This window comes from Triticum aestivum, chromosome 6A, assembly GCF_018294505.1.
Source record: "Triticum aestivum cultivar Chinese Spring chromosome 6A, IWGSC CS RefSeq v2.1, whole genome shotgun sequence".
Taxonomy (NCBI): domain Eukaryota; kingdom Viridiplantae; phylum Streptophyta; class Magnoliopsida; order Poales; family Poaceae; genus Triticum; species Triticum aestivum.
The window spans coordinates 238990233-239007872 of NC_057809.1; positions in this window are offsets into that span (position 1 = coordinate 238990233).

Consider the following 17640-nt stretch of genomic DNA (forward strand, 5'->3'; position numbering starts at 1 on the left):
ATTTTATCGCTCTCTGGTAAAAAATAAAAACTATTCTCGTGAGCGCATACTTTCTGTTTTTTTACAGCAAGATCAAATAACAATCATCCAAGAAGATGCTAAAGGATTTACTTGGCACAAACACTAATTAAATAATAAAATAAACACAATCATAACAGAGGATAGATGATTAATTTCTTACTAAACAGGAACAAAAAGCAAGGAGCAAAAATAAAATTGGGTTGCCTCCCAACAAGCGTTATCGTTTAACGCCCCTAGCTAGGCATGATGATTTCAATGATGCTCACATAAAAGATAATAATTGAAACATAAAGAGAGCACCATGAAGAATATGACTAACACATTTAAGTCTAACCCAGTTCCTATGCATAGGGATTTTGTGAGCAAACAACTTATGGGAACAATAATCAACTAGCATAGGAAAGTAAAACAAGCATAACTTCAAGATTTTAAGCACATAGAGAGGAAACTTGATATTATTGCAACTCCTACAAGCATATGTTCCTCCCTCATAATAATTTTCAGTAGCATCATGAATGAATTCAACAATATAACTATCACATAAAGCATTCTTTTCATGATCTACAAGCATGGAATTTTCATTACTCTCCACATAAGCAAATTTCTTCTAATGAATAGTAGTGGGAGCAAGCTCAACAAAATAACTATCATGTGAGGCATAATCCAATTGAAAGTTAAAATCATGATGACAAGTTTCATGGATATCATTATTCTTTATAGCATACAAGTCACCACAATAAAGATCATAGATAACAATTTTGTTCTCATAATCAATTGGAAACTCTTCCGAAATAGTGGATTCATCACTAAATAAAGTCATGACCTCTCCAAATCCACTTTCATAATTATAACAATAAGATTCAACATCCTCCAAAATAGTGGGATCATCACTTCCTAAAGTTGACACTCTTCCAAACCCAGTATCATCAATATAATCATCATAAATAGGAGGCATGCTATCATCATTATAAATTTGCTCATCAAAACTTGGGAGGCTAAATATATCATGTTCATGAAACGTAGCATCCCCAAGCTTTTGGCTTTGCATATCATTAGCATCATGGATATTAAAAGAATTCATACTAACAACATTGCAATCATGCTCATCATTCGAATATCTAGTGCCAAACATTCTAATGCATTCTTCTTCTAGCACTTGAGCACAACTATCGGAATCCTTATTCTCACGAAAGACATTAAAAAGATGAAGCATATGAGGTACCCTCAATTCCATTTTTTTGTAGTTTTATTTTTATAAATTAGACTAGTGATAAAACAAGAGATTCGATTACAAGATCTAAAGATATACCTTCAAGAACTAACCTCCCCGGAAACGGCGCCAGAAAAGAGCTTGATGTCTACTACCTTACCTTCTTCTTGTAGACGTTGTTGGGCCACCAAGTGCAGAGGTTTGTAGGACAGTAGAAAATTTCCCTCAAGTGGATGACCTAAGGTTTATCAATCCATGGGAGGCGTAGGTTGAAGATGGTCTCTCTCAAGCAACCCTGCAACCAAATAACAAAGAGTCTCTTGTGTCCCCAACACACCCAATACAATGGTTAATTTTATAGGTGCACTAGTTGGGCGAAGATATGGTGATACAAGTGCAATATGGATAGTAGATAATGATTTTTGTAATCTGAAAATATAAAAGCAGCAAGGTAACTAATGATAAAAGTGAGCATAAACGGTATTGCAATGCGTTTAAACAAGGCCTAGGGTTCATACTTTCACTAGTGCAAGTTCTCTCAACAATAATAACATAATTGGATCATATAATTATCCCTCAACATGCAACAAAGAGTCACTCCAAAGTGACTAATACCGGAGAACAAACGAAGAGATTATGGTAAGGTACGAAACCACCTCAAAGTTATCATTTCTAATCGATCTATTCAAGAGTCTGTAGTAAAATAACACGAAGCTATTCTTTCTGTTCGATCTATCCTAGAGTTCGTACTAGAATAACACCTTAAGACGCAAATCAATCAAAACCCTAATGTCACCTAGATACTCCAATGTCACCTCAAGTATCCGTGGGTATGATTATACGATATGCATCACACAATCTCAGATTCATCTATTCAACCAACACAAAGAACTTCAAAGAGTGCCCCAAAGTTTCTACCGGAGAGTCAAGACGAAAACGAATGCCAACCCCTATGCATAAGTTCACGAGGTCACGGAACTCGCAAGTTGATCACCAAAACATACATCAAGTGGAGCATGTGATATCTCATTGTCATCACAGATAAGCACATGCAAGACATACATCAAGTGTTGTCAAATCCTTAAAGACTCAATCCGATAAGATAACTTCAAAGGAAAAACTCCATTCATCAAAAGAGAGTAGAGGGGGAGAAACATCATAAGATCCAACTATAATAGCAAAGCTCGTGATACATCGAGATCGTGCCACATCAAGAACACGAGAGAGAGAGAGAGAGAGAGAGAGAGAGATCAAACACATAGCTACTGGTACATACCCTCAACCCCGAGGGAGAACTACTCCCTCCTCGTCATGGAGAGCACCGGGATGATGAAGATGGCCATCGGAGAGGGATTCCCCCCTCCGGCAGGGTGCCGAAACATGTCTAGATTGGTTTTTGATGGCTACGGAGGCTTCTGGCAGCGGAACTCCCGATCTATTCTGCTCCCTGATGTTTTTAGGGTATATGGACATATATAGACGAAAGAAGTTGGTCAGGGGAGCCACTAGGGGCCCATGAGGGTGGGGGTGCGCCCAGGGGGTAGGGCGTGCCTCCCTGCCTCGTACCTCCCTCGAAGCTTCCCTGACATCTACTCCAAGTCTCCTGGATTGCTTCCGTTCCAAAAATAAGTTCCCTGAAGTTTCACGTTAATTGAACTTCGTTTGATTTTCCTTTTCTGCGATACTCTAAAACAAGGAAAAACAGAAACTGGCACTAGGCTCTAGGTTAATAGGTTAGTCCCAAAAATCATATAAAATAGCATATAAATCCATATAAAACATCCAAGGTTGATAATATAATAGCATGGAACAATAAAAAATTATAGATACGTTGGAGACGTATCAGCGAGGCTCTAGACTTAATGCAATCCCTCGTCATTACAGAGGGGCAACGTCCGAACTACGCCCAGCCCGGACTAGGGGCTGAGAGCGGGGAATTTTACGGCCCACCCACCACCCACTTCATAGCCACCGTCGAGGACATAACCGACATGCTTGATTATGGATCCGAATACATCGATGGTATGGACGACGATGCTGGAGAAGATCAGGCCCAAAACCCACCGTTTACCAGACGCTGGACGGCCACCTCTTCGTATGGCATGTACATGGTGGATACACCCAAATAGGGTAACGATGATAACGAGAAAAATCCAGTAGAGGATACACCTCCTGAGATACAACCAAAGCGCCAACGTCAGCGGCGCCTCTCTAAATCACGCCGTGGAAAAGATAGCAATACCGACACCGGAGACATCAATACTCTGGACGACGCCAAAGACCAAGACGACCCCGTCGAGCCAGCCTCCGAACAGGATGATCAGGAAGATGGGCAAATTAGCCCTGAGAAACAGGCTATAAATGAAGACTCGGAGGATAGTAATTATCTTCCACTCTCCGAGGAGGAGGTGAGCCTCGGCGACAAAGACATTATCGTACCTGAGGAACCCCTTGAGCAGGAACGCTTTAGGCGCCGGCTAATAGCCACTGCAAGGAGCCTGAAAAATAAGCAGCAGCAGCTTCAAGCTGACCAAGATCTGCTCAATGACAGGTGGACTAACGTCCTGGTAGCCGAGGAATACGACCTCAAGCGCCAAACCAAGAGTTACCCGAAGCGTAAGCTGCTACCTCAATTCGATGACGAGGCGCTGGTGCTGAACCATCGGCGCGTAACGCAGCCGACCGACCACCACGTGGCCGTGACAAAATGGCGGCTCAAGCCAAATACCAGCCCATACTACCTCGCTGTAAAGGTAGAGACACAATAGCTCGAAAATATACTTACGACCTACGACGGGATTTGGAAAACAAAGCGGGCGAGACCAAATCGATCTACGAATCGCGGGCATGCTCCGACGCGCGAGGACGGCTATGTAATCGGGCACTACAGCCATAACCACGCCCGGGCCGAAAACCGCAGACGGACTCCATCCGATGTATGTCGCAACATGGCCCGCTATAGAGGCGCCGCACACCCCCTCTGCTTCACTGACGAAGTAATGGAACATGAATTCCTAGAAGGGTTTAAACCAGTGAATATCGAATCATATGATGGGACAACAGATCCCGCAGTAACACCCAACCGTGTAATGGAGCCCCCACCCTCCCACCCACACCTAAACCCTAGCCCACCGGCGATCTCCACTCCTCTCCACTAATTTGGTGGATTGATCCACTCATCTTGTTCGACGTCTCAAGATCTCTCTGCTTATGTCTTCGGTGATGGATTCTTCTTCGGGATCTACCCTTGATCTGGATTTCTCCAGGGGTAGAGTTTTTGCTGATGAGATCTATAGGGCGTCTGGCCTCACTGTCCATCCCATGGATGGCAGAGGGGCATTTACCCTGGTTGTCTCCTTTAGCAGGCATGAATTTAGGCTTGATGAGGATTCTGTGGCTGCAGCTCTGGAGTCGGTGTTGGGAGGATCGTCCATTGATCTCTGGGTCTCATATATTGCTGATAAGGTATTTAGTTTCAATGTCTCATGCAAGGCTGTTGGTTTTCATATTGTGGACACTAGATTATACTCTTACCCTCAATTCAAATGTTATTTTCATTTGTGGGGAAATGGGGGTCCAAATTGGTTACGTGAATTCAAAATTTGGAAGAAAGAGTGTGATGCTGAGTGGATCTTGGTCAGTCCTTCTAAATGTAGGGCAGCCTTGGGCCTTCTTGCAATGCACAATCCCCCATCAAAGTCAGCCATTAAATCCAGGTCTTCTGTTCAGAAAAAGTTATCTTTTGCTACGTATCAACAATATGATGCATGCAAAGGGTATAGATATCATGCTACGGCTGAATGTATTGCGGCATCTGAGAGTGTTGGCTATGAGATTTCCGAGAGGGAGCGACAGGTCATTACTCCGCCCCAATCTGATGTTCTTAATTGGACTATTGCTTCGCCACTGATCGTCTTTGGCATGGTGAGCTCGTCGGAGATCCAACATCGTCTCGCGTCAAGGGGTACTACCTCGGATCTTGTGCCGGCAGGTTCGGGCAGGATTTCTGGATCTCAAAATTTGCCTCTTTTGGGCCCTTCGATGGCTGACCCATCTAGCTCTACTGCTGTGTCGAGCTCATCTCAGGCTGAGGCCTCCTTTGATCAAATGATAAATGATATGGTTGATGAAATTGTTACATGCCAGACTTGTTTTCAGCATGGGCATTTCTCTTCTTCATGCACGTCAACTTTAAAGTGCTTGGGTTGTTCTTGGGTTGGCCATACTAGGCGCGATTGCGCCTGTTTCGCTAAGAGATTGGATCTAGTTTGGGAACCCAAGCCCGCTAACGATTCAGTTTCTGAGGTAATAGCCACAGGGAGCGAGAATATCTCTCTGTCAGGAATTCTACCTAACTTGGACTCCTCGATTTTGATTGCACCGTCCACATCAAACAACTTTGTTCATCCTGGTCCAAGCACGCCTCCAGGCTCTCCGCAAGCACCACCGCCGCCGCCTTCTGAGCCACCCTTGCCACCGCCAGCCATGGCCAACTTCCCCATTGACCTAATGCAGTATGTCCCGGCTAGACATCACCTCATCAATGCGGGGGATGCAAGATGGCCGCGTACCTTTGTCACGCCGCATGTCCCTATCATGCGCCGTCATGAAGATTACATGCTTGCTGAAGCCATGCACGTGCCTGCTGCAAATGAGATTGGTGCTGCTCGTGAGGAGGTAGCTGAATGGCTGGAAGCTCAAGGATACCAGGTTCGTTCTGTTCAGCCCTGGATCAATGCTGTTGGGTTGTTTCGAGTCAGGGATCCCGCAGTGCGTTACTCTCTTCTACAACTCCCTCCACAACACATTGGCAATGATCGGTTTGTCCGCTTTATGGAACATGATGAGGGGGAGGGTTTTGGTGGAGCTCAGGGCTTTCATCATGGTTTGATTATGATGCTGGGAATCCCTCTGGATCTTCGCAATACTGATAATATTAGAGCGGCAATGAATACTTTTGGAAAATTTCATCATTGGAACAGTGAGGATCCATATCTAGTCAGATCCCTTGTGTTTGCTTCCTTTCCTGAGGATGTTCTGGTGCCTCGTGATGTTGTCTTCAATGACTACGCTGCATGGGGTGGGGCAAGAGTGTCTTGGACAGCGCCCATATACATTCTTGGTGCCAACTTTGCAGAACAGATGTCGCAAGATGAGGATTGGATGCCAATTAATGGAAATCCTCACCCCCTTCCTGGGGTGCCCTTTCCTGATATTCCTCAGTTTATCTTGCCTAATTACCCTACTTTAGGTTGGAATGAGGTGCCACCACCTCCTCCAGAGCAACCTGACATGGGTGACAACAATTGGGGCAATGCAGTTTGGGGGGAAGATGAGCAGGTGCAGAATGATGTGCAAGTGGAGCAAGAGTCTATGGTACTTGATAACTCTGAAGATCATTCTCTGTCAGTGGAACAGCATATTCAGCCAAATTTTGTGCTCATTGATGATGTGGATCAACCTGTGGAGCCTGCAGTGGGATTGGAGCAGCCGGTTGTTGAAAACAATATTGCTCCAGTTTATAATCCAGATGATTGGGCTTTGGTGGTCTATCAGCCACCTGCACATCATCCTGAAACTTCTTTGGAGGAATCTGCTGAGTTAGAGATGGTCATGGCTGATCCTCTTTTGCCTGCTATAGTTCTCACTTCTGTTAAAGTTATGTTTGGACCTGAGGTGCCACCTAAGATGATCTTCAGAAGGAATTTTGAGGCCATCTTGCATTCAGATATCTGCTATGAAATGCCTAAGCCAATACAGGTGTTGCCTTTGAAGTCTGATCTGCTCTCTAAAAGAAGCTGGGACTTGGCCTTTGAGGTGCCAAGACTGACCTATTAGAACACAAATATGGAACATAGGCCTGTGGCTAGGGTTCTTTTCCCTGTGCAGCAGACTCAGTCATCTTCTATTGGTGAGGCTGTACAGCCACCCGAGCAACCTGAAGTTGAGCAGAGAAAGGTTAGAAGGCCCAGGAAAACTATGGCCCCCACTCCAGTTGTGGAAACCTCAGTAAGAAGGTGCACTCGAGGATCTTTGCAGAGAGATGGCTTCAAGCCAACTTTTCAGGAGCTTCCAATGCAGGCAAAAAGGAGGAAACCCAAGGCCAAGCCCTTCTCAGCTACAGTGTCACAGAACATGCAGGATGAGCAAGTTGAAGATCTTCCACCACCTACTCCCATATCCAAGCTGCAGCAGATTGGCCAGGAGCTGGGCATTGCTGATGATCTTATTACTGTGGAGCAGCTTATGGCTGATCCCTCTACTCCAACAACCAGTACTGCAAATGTTTAGTTCTCAAATGGCTAGTTGGGGGTGGCAGATGTTCTATTTATCATGGTTCTTGTCTTTTGTTCCTGTCTGTAATAATTTAAATGAATCATGTTGGACATGTGTGCTTGTTGAGGGTGGTGGCATTAGGTGTCATCAGACTATTATATCTGCTCCTTTTGGTTTAAATGAGTAATTCCTGTAAGAACTGGAGTGTTTTATGCTGGAATGTTAGGGGTCTAAATTCTGAAGCTAGGCAAAGAGCTGTCAGACAAAAGTTGGATGAAAGTCAGTGTGTTATTGCCTGCTTCCAAGAGATCAAATGTGATTCTTTTGATTTCAGATCTATTAGATCTTTTTGCCCTAAAAGATTTGATAGCTTTGCTTTCTCCCCTTCTGAGGGTGCTTCTGGGGGAATTTTGATAGTGTGGAATTCCTCTGTCTTCTGGGGCACTGTAGTTGAAATTCAGAAGTTTGCAGTTGTAATTCAGTTTATCTCCAAGCAAAATAATGAGCACTGGTCTCTTGTTTTTGTGTATGGTCCATGCCAAGGGGAAGCCAGGGACATTTTTGTCTCCTGGTTATATAACCTGCAAATTCCAATGGGTGATAACTGGCTCTTAGTGGGAGATTTTAACTTCATGAGATCTCTGGAGAATAGAAACTTACCTGGTGGTGATCTGAATGATATTTTCATTTTCAATGAAATAATTGCACATCTTGGGTTGCTTGAGCTTCCTCTTAAGGGGAGATCTTATACATGGTCTAATATGCAGGATAATCCCCTGCTAGAGCAGTTAGATTGGTTTTTTACTTCTACTGATTGGATCTCTTCATATCCCATGACAGAAGTGTTACCCCTGGCTAGAACTGCATCTGACCATGTGCCATGTGTGGTCACTATTAAGACCTCTATTCCTAAATCTTATATATTTAGGTTTGAGAACTACTGGGTTTAGCTTGAGGGGTTTATGCAATGTGTACAGCATGCTTGGCAGAAGCCATCCCATAAAACTCATATCACTGCTAGAATTGCAGACAAGTTTAAAACCCTGAGAGGGGCCCTTAAGAGATGGCAGATGAGTATCTCTAAGATAAAAGTGCTGATCTCAAAATGCAATGAGGTCATTCCGTGTTTAGATGGCCTTGAAGAGGTTAGACCTTTATATAGACCTGAATTTAACTTCAGGAAGGTGGTCAAACTGCATGTGGAAAAACTTTTACATATTCAGTTTGTATACTAGAAGAAGAGGTGTACAATCAGGTATATTAAACTTGGTGGGGAGAACACCAAATTCTTCCATGCTATGGCCACTGAGAGGCATAGAAGAAATTCCATTGCTTCTCTGACAGATATTGATGGGACTGTGGTCTCTAGTCATGCTCAGATGGAGGGCATCATATGGAATTGTTTCAAAAATAGAATGGGAGTTTCTGCTGGTATAGTAATGGGCTTTGACCTTAATGCTTTGCTCAAGCCAATAGATGGGCTAGACTTCTTAACTGAACCATTTACAAAAGAGGAAATGGATGACACTGTCAAGCAGATGCCCATTGACAAGGCCCCTGGCCCAGATGGTTTTAATGGGTTATTTTTCAAGAAATGTTGGCACATTATTTGTCAGGATTTTTATGAGCTGGCTGAAGCTTTCCATAATGGCACTGCAAACTTGGAGAATATAAATGGTTCTTACATTACACTCATCCCCAAAAAATTGGCCCCTGAAGGTGTTGGAGATTATAGGCCAATCTCTTTGACTGGGATGGGTCTCAAATTCCTGTCCAAAATGGCTGCTAACAGGTTTCAGAGGATCATTATGGAATGTATACATAAGAATCAATATGGTTTTATTAAAAGCAGGACAATCCAGGATTGTATTGGCTGGACACTCGAATATCTGCACCAATGCCATCAGTCAAAGAGACCTATTGTTATTCTTAAATTGGATTTTGAGAAAGCCTTTGACTCCATTGAGCATGAAGCTATTCTGCTAATTCTCAAGCACAAGGGATTTAATAAAAAATGGATTTCTTGGGTCAAACAACTGCTATCAACTGGAACTTCCTCTGTCCTCTTAAATGGAGTACCTGGTAGACAATTTCTTTGTAAAAAGGGAGTCAGGCAAGGTGACTGTCTTTCACCCTTGCTTTTTGTAATTGCTGCTGACCTCTTGCAATCAGTAGTAAATGATATGTTCAAAAGAGGAATCTTAAAGCTGCCAATCCCATGCCATGACCAAGACTATCCTATAGTCCAGTATGCTGATGATACCCTAATCATCTTACCAGCAGACAAAGCTCAAATTTTGGCTCTCAAGTACATGCTTCATGTGTTTTCCACCTCTACAGGACTAGTGGTGAACTACCACAAATCTTCCATGGTTCCCATTAATGTGGATGAGAACACTACCACTAGTTTGGCTGCTGCCTTTGGTTGCCAGGTTGGCAAGATGCCCTTCACATATCTTGGACTTCCTGTTGGTACTACCAGACCAAGAATGGTGGATTTCATGCCCCTTGTGGATTGCATGGAGAGAAGAATGTCAGCTAGTTCTTCTTTCTTAAACCAGGGGGAAAGGCTATAGTTCTTAAATTCTGCACTGTCTTCCATGCCCATATTCTATCTTGGCAGCCTCCTTGCTCCTACAGGGATTTTAAAGCAATTAGAGAGAATACAAAGACAATGCTTGTGGAGAAAACACAGAGATGAGCCCTCACCATCCTTGGCAGCATGGGACCTAATTTGTAGGCCCAAAAACAAAGGAGGGCTGGGCATTTTAAATCTGGGTGTGCAAAACATGGCCCTCTTGCTGAAACATTTGCATAAATTCCTAAATAGGTTGGACTTGCCATGGGTTTCACTTATATGGGATACATATTACCCCTCTTCTGTACCACAGGGGACTGATAGTTGTGGTTCTTATTGGTGGAAGGATATATGTAAATTGCTGGATCATTTCAGGAGCACAACTTGGATTCAGATCAAGTCTGGGACTTCAGCTTTGTTTTGGTCTAATAAGTGGAAGATAGATGAAACAGTGATCACCTTGCAAGCCAGATTTCCAAGGCTCTTTTCATATGTCAAAGATCCCTGGATTACTATCTCTGAGGCTTTCAAATCACAGAATTTCACAGAGTTGTTCCACTTACCTCTATCTGCACAGGCTTACCAGGAGTATATGACTATGCAAAACATGATGGCCAATTGTAATAGGGAAGTGGAAGCAAATGACATCTGGTTCTGGCAGGGATCTAGCCAACCTTTTAAGCCCAAGCTGTTCTACTCCTTCTTGCATTCTCCCATGTCTTTCAATCCTCTCCTTTTATGGATTTGGAGATCTGCCTACACAATGAAAATCAAGGTGTTTGCTTGGATGTTAATCATGGATAGACTGAACACCAAAGATATGGTTGAAAGAAGGCACTGGCATCTGGAGGATGGGTTAAACTGTGTTCTCTGTCCTTTGGGGACACGTGAGACCAGAAACCACCTATTTTTTGAATGTAATTTCAGTGTGAGAATATGGAATTACCTTCAAATATCATGGCCACCTGGTGAGGATATGTCCACAATTGTCATGCAAGCTAAGCAAGATTTTGCTAAACCTTTCTTTACTGAGGTTGTCTTTGTTGCTTGCTGGAATATTTGGATAATGAGAAATGCTAGAGTTTTCAGACATGAGAGACAAAGCTTTAATAGATGGAGATGTGCCTTCATCCATGATATTACACTCATGCAACATAGAGTCAAGCAAAGATATAAGGAGGAGCTGCTTAGATGGATTTCTTTCTTGACTCCTTGAGGTTCTTTTTTCCAGTCTCTTAGTGTAGTCTTTTTCTATTTTTGTATAGATTACCTCTTTGTAATCCTTGTACTGTCATTTGCTTTATTAATAAATTCTTAATGCTGTGAGAGGTTTTCCCTATAGTTACCAGTCAAAAAAAACCGGATCTCGCAGTATGGATTGAGGACTTTCTCCTCCATATTCATATGACCCGCGGTGATGATCTTCACGCCATCAAATATCTCCCACTAAAACTCAAGGGACCAACTCGACACTGGTTAAACAACCTGCCAGAAAAACTCCGTTGGCAGCTGGGAGGACCTGGAAGACGCCTTCCGTGAAAACTTCCAGGGTACATATGTCCGACCTCCGGACGCCGATGACTTAAGACACATAGTTCAACAGCCCGGAGAGTCGGGCAGGAAATTCTGGACTAGGTTCCTAATTAAAAAGAACCAGATCATCGACTGTTCGTATGCCGAAGCCCTAGCAACCTTTAAGCATAGCATTCGTGATGAATGGCTCGCCTGGCACCTAGGCCAAGAAAAACCGAAGTCCATGGCAGCCCTCACGACACTTATGACCCGCTTTTGCACAGGCGAAGATAGTTGGCTAGCCTGTAGCAGCAACAATGCAAGCGAACCTGGCACTTTTGAAGCCAGACATAGCAACGCAAAGCCCCGACGCAACGGGCAAAAGCGTCGAAACAATGGTGATAATACTGATGACATGGCGGTTAACGCCGGATCAGTGGTTCCAAGCCCGGTCAGCGGAAGAAGCCATTTAAAAGAAACTATTCGGGCTCATCCAACTTGGACCAAATCCTCGATCGACCATGTCAAATCCACGACACCCCCAATAAACATGCCACTCTTACCAACAGAAGTTGTTGGGTCTTTAAACACGCCGGTAAGTTACATACCAAGGATGAAGAGAAGGGGTTGCCAAGTGAGGATGATGACGAGGAGCCCCGTCCATCGAACACAGGGGGACATAAGAAATCCTCCCCCCTAAGTCAAAATGGTGAACATGATATACATTACTGATATCCCAAGAGGGAGCGCAAACACGCACTCAGGGACGTCTATGCGATAAAGCCAGTCCCCCCAAAATTCAATCCATGGTCATCTTGCCCGATCACTTCCGATCGTAGGGACTATCCGACCAGTATTCGTCATGGCAGCTCATCCGCACTAGTCCTTGACACAATCATTGATGGATTCCACCTCTAGCGGGTCCTCATGGATGGTGGCAACAGCCTTAACCTGCTCTATCAGGACACAGTTTGCAAGATGGGCATCGATCCATTAAGGATCAAGCCCACTAAAACTACCTTTAAAGGAGTAATACCAGGTGTAGAGGCCCATTGCACGGGCTCAATCACACTGGAAGTCATCTTCGGATCGCCGGACAACTTCTGAAGCGAAGACTTGATCTTCGACATTGTCCCCTTCCGTAGTGGCTATCACGCATTTCTCGGACGAACCACATTTGCTCGCTTCAATGTAGTGCCACACTATGCCTATCTCAAACTTAAGATGCCCGGGCCACGCGGTGTCATAACAGTTAAAGGAAACATGGAACGCTCCCTCCTGTACCGAGGAGCACACCGCAGCCCTGGCAGCGGAAGTACAGGGCGGCCTTATCAAGCAGAACATCAATTTGGCGGCCAAGCCCCCGAACACTATTAAACGAGTCCGGATTACTCCGCAGCATGACAGTCCAACTCGTCAGGAGTTGGACTAGCAATTGACGAGTTGGACTAGCAATTCAGCCTCCGTCTCAGTCCCGACCGGAGTGCGGCGTATGTACCGTGCGTACATAACTACGCACTAAAAATACCATGGGCGAAGACAGAGGCATAACTTGATCATGATCCACAATACGGCTCGACCTTATCCGGGCACTCATACTTCCCCTTTTTCTTTCTATCCTTTTTCAGGTTTCTTTTCCACAGGCCCCTCACGACGGCCTCATCATCGATCCTTTCAAAGGATAAACATACCAAGGAGGCAAGCAACATAGACGTGTGGCAGAAACATCTAGATGATCTTCTTGATGATTAATTTGCCTGTTTGCAGGACCTGCACACAACTTCCCCTTGGCCTCAGCATGTTAAATAGCCCGATTGCTTATCACATTATTTGTACAAATACGCTTTGACGTATCAATCAGATTATAATGGAAACAATTTGTGGCCCAACATATGTGGCATTGGCTTACTCCTTTATTATATTTAAACTATTTTTATCAATTGCACCCGTACACTTTGGTATGACTTAACTCGCTAGGGGCTCCATTGCGCTCCATATGTTGGCAACAAGTCTGAACACTTTTTACAGTACAATCCGGCGCCCCAAATATTGCATTATATGCATCGGATCCGAATCATGTCTTTGGTCAATAGTTGGGTTGCCCGGCTCCTGTGCTTGCTACCTTACGTTCCATTTTATCGGCTAGGGTAGTAAAGGGAGAACTACTACGATTGTGTTTTTGGTTCATCCGGATAAACACCTCAGTAGAGAAACCCGAAAATTGTCAGTCAAGATGCGGCGAGAGTTGGTCAGCTATTCGGTGGCTAAAATCTCTTGTGATTTTTTCCGCATTATGCGACGGATCGGCTTCCACCCGACCAGGTGTTTACAACCCCTAGTCCGGATAAACAAACTTGGGGCTGCACTACTACCTCTTGAGCACTTGCATTGGTTTTCCCTTGAAGAGGAAAGGGTGATGTAGCAAAGTAGCGTAAGTATTTCCCTCGGTTTCAGAGAACCAAGGTATCAATCCATTAGGAGGCCGCGCACAAGTCCCTCGCACCTACACAAACAAATAAATCCTTGCAACCAACGCGATAAGGGGTTGTCAATCCCTACACAGTCACTTGCGAGAGTGAGATCTGATAGATATGATAGGATAGTATTGTTGGTATTTTTATGATAAAGAGAAATAAAATATGCAAAGCAAAATAAATGGCAAAGGAAATAACTAAGTATTGGAAGATTAATATGATGGAAGATAGACCCGGGTGCCATAGGTTTCACTAGTGGCTTCTCTCAAGAGCACAAATATTCACGATGGGTAAACAAATTACTGTTGAGCAATTGACAGAATTGAGCATAGTTATGACAATATCTAGGTATGATCATGTATATAGGCATCACGTCCGAGACAAGTAGACCGACTCCTGCCTGCATCTACTACTATTACTCCACACATCGACCCCTATCCAACATGCATCTAGAGTATTAAGTTCAAGAGAACAGAGTAACGCTTTAAGCAAGATGACATGATGTAGAGGGATAAACTCATGCAATATGATATAAACCCCATCTTTTTATCCTCGATGGCAACAATACAATACGTGCCTTGCTGCCCCTACTGTCACTGGGAAAGGACACCGCAAGATTGAACCCAAAGCTAAGCACTTCTCCCATTGCAAGAAAGATCAATCTAGTAGGCCAAACCAAACTGATAATTCGAAGATACTTGCAAAGATAACCAATCATACATAAAAGAATTCAGAGAAGAATCAAATATTTTTCATAGATAAACTTGATCATAAACCCACAATTCATCGGTCTCAACAAACACACCGCAAAAGAAGATTACATCGAATAGATCTCCACAAGAGAGGGGGAGAACTTTGTATTGTGATCCAAAAAGAGAGAAGAAGCCATCTAGCTAATAACTATGGACCCGTAGGTCTAAAGTAAACTACTCACACTTCATCAGAGAGGCTATGGTGTTGATGTAGAAGCCCTCCGTGATCGATGCCCCCTCCGGCGGAGCTCTGGAAAAGGCCCCAAGATGGGATCTCATGGATACAGAAAGTTACGGGTGTGGAATTAGGGTTTTGGCTCCGTATCTGGTAGTTTGGGGGCACGTAGGTATATATAGGAGGAAGGAGTATGTCGGTGGAGCAACAACGGGCCCACGAGGGTGGAGGGCGCGCCTGGGGGGGTAGGCACGGCCCCCTACCTCGTGCCCTCCTCGTTGATTGCTTGACGTAGGGTCCAAGTCCTCTGGATCATGTTCGTTTAGAAAATCACGTTCCCGAAGATTTCATTCCGTTTGGACTCCGTTTGATATTCTTTTTCTGCGAAACCCTAAAATAGGCAAAAAAACAATAATTCTTGGTCGGGCCTTCGGTTAATAGGTTAGTCCCAAAAATAATATAAAAGTGTATAATAAAGCCCAATAATGTCCAAAACAGAATATAATATAGCATGGAACAATCAAGAATTATTGATACGTTGGAGACGTATCAAGCATCCCCAAGCTTAATTCCTGCTCGTCCTCGAGTAGGTAAATGATAAAAACAGAATTTTTGATGTGGAATGCTACTTGGCATAATTTCAATGTAATTCTTCTTAATTGTGGTATGAATATTCAGATCCGAAAGATTCAAGACAAAAGTTCAATATTGACATAAGAATAATAATACTTCAAGCATATGAACTAAGCAATTATGTCTCTTCAAAATAACATGGCCAAATAAAGTTAACCCTACAAAATCATATAGTCTGGCTATGCTGTATCTTCACCACACAAAGTATTTAAATCATGCACAACCCTGATGACAAGCCAAGCAATTGTTTCATACTTTTGGTGTTCTCAAACTTTTTCAATCTCCACGCAATACATGAGCGTGAGCCATGGACATAGCACTTTAGGTGGAATAGAATGGTGGTTGTGGAGGAGAAAAAAAGGGGGGAAGATAGTCTCACATCAAGGCGTATCAACGGGCTATGGAGATGCCCATCAATAGATATCAATGTGAGTGAGTAGGGATTGCCATGCAACGGATGCACTAGAGCTATAAGTATATGAAAGCTCAACAAAAGGAACTAAGTGGGTGTGCATCCAACTCGCTTGCTCATGAAGACCTAGGGCATTTTGAGGAAGCCTATCATTGGAATATACAATCCAAGTTCTATAATGAAAAATTCCCACTAGTATATGAAAGTGATAACATAGGAGACTCTCTATTATGAAGATCATGGTGCTACTTTGAAGCACACGTGTGGTAAAAGGATAGTAGCATTGTACCTTCTCTCTTTTTCTATCATTTTTTAATTTCGGCCTTTTCTTTTTTTTGTGGCCTCTTTTTTTCGTCTGGAGTCTCATCCCGACTTGTGGGGGAATCATAGTCTCCATCATCCTTTCCTCACTTGGGACAATGCTCTAAAAATGATGATCATAACACTTTTATTTACTTACAACTCAACAATTACAACTCGATACTTAGAACAAAATATGACTCTATGTGAATGCCTCCAGCGGTGTACCGGGACATGCAATGAATCAAGAGTGACATGTATGAAAGAATTATGAATGGTGGATTTGCCACAAATACAATGTCAACTACAAGATCATGCGAAGCAATATGACAATGATGGAGCGTGTCATAGTAAACGGAACGGTGGAAAGTTGCATGGAAATATATCTCGGAATGGCTATGGAAATGCCATGATAGGTAGGTATGGTGGCTGTTTTGAGGAAGGTATATGGTGGGTGTATGATACTGGCGAAAGGTGCGTGGTATTAGAGAGGCTATCACTGGTGGAATGAAGAAAAGTGCGTATGATCCATGGACTCAACCTTAGTCATAAAGAACTCATATACTTATTGCAAAAATCAACAAGTTATCAAAGCAAAGTATTACACGCATGCTCCTAGGGGGATAGATTGGTAGGAAAAGACCATCGCTTGTCCCCGACCGCCACTCATAAGGAAGACAATAAATAAATAAATCATGCTCCGACTTCATCACATAACGCTTCACCACACGTGCATGCTACGGGAATCACAAACTTTAACACAAGTATTTCTCAAATTCACAACTACTCGACTAGCATGACTCTAATATTACCATCTCCATATCTCAAAACAATTATCAAGTATCAAACTTCTCATAGTATTCAACACACTCATAAGAAAAAATATTATTAATCTTGAATGCCTAACCTAATTAAAGCAAATTACCATGCTGTTTTGTAGGACTCTCAAAATAATCTAAGTGAAGCATGAGAGAACAATAATTTCTACAAAACAAATCCACCGACGTTCTCTAAAAGATATAAGTGAAGCACTAGAGCAAAAACTATATAACTCAAAAGATATAAGTGAAGCCCATAGAGTATTCTAAAAATTTCCGAATCATGTGTGTCTCTCTCAAAAGGTGTGTATAGCAAGGATGCTTGTGGAAAACTAACAAATAAAGACTCAAATAATACAAGACGCTCCAAGCAAAACACATATCATGTGGTAAATAAAAATATAGCTCTAAGTAAAGTTACCGATGGAAGTAGACGAAAGAGGGGATGCCTTCCGGGGCATCCACAAGCTTTGGCTTTT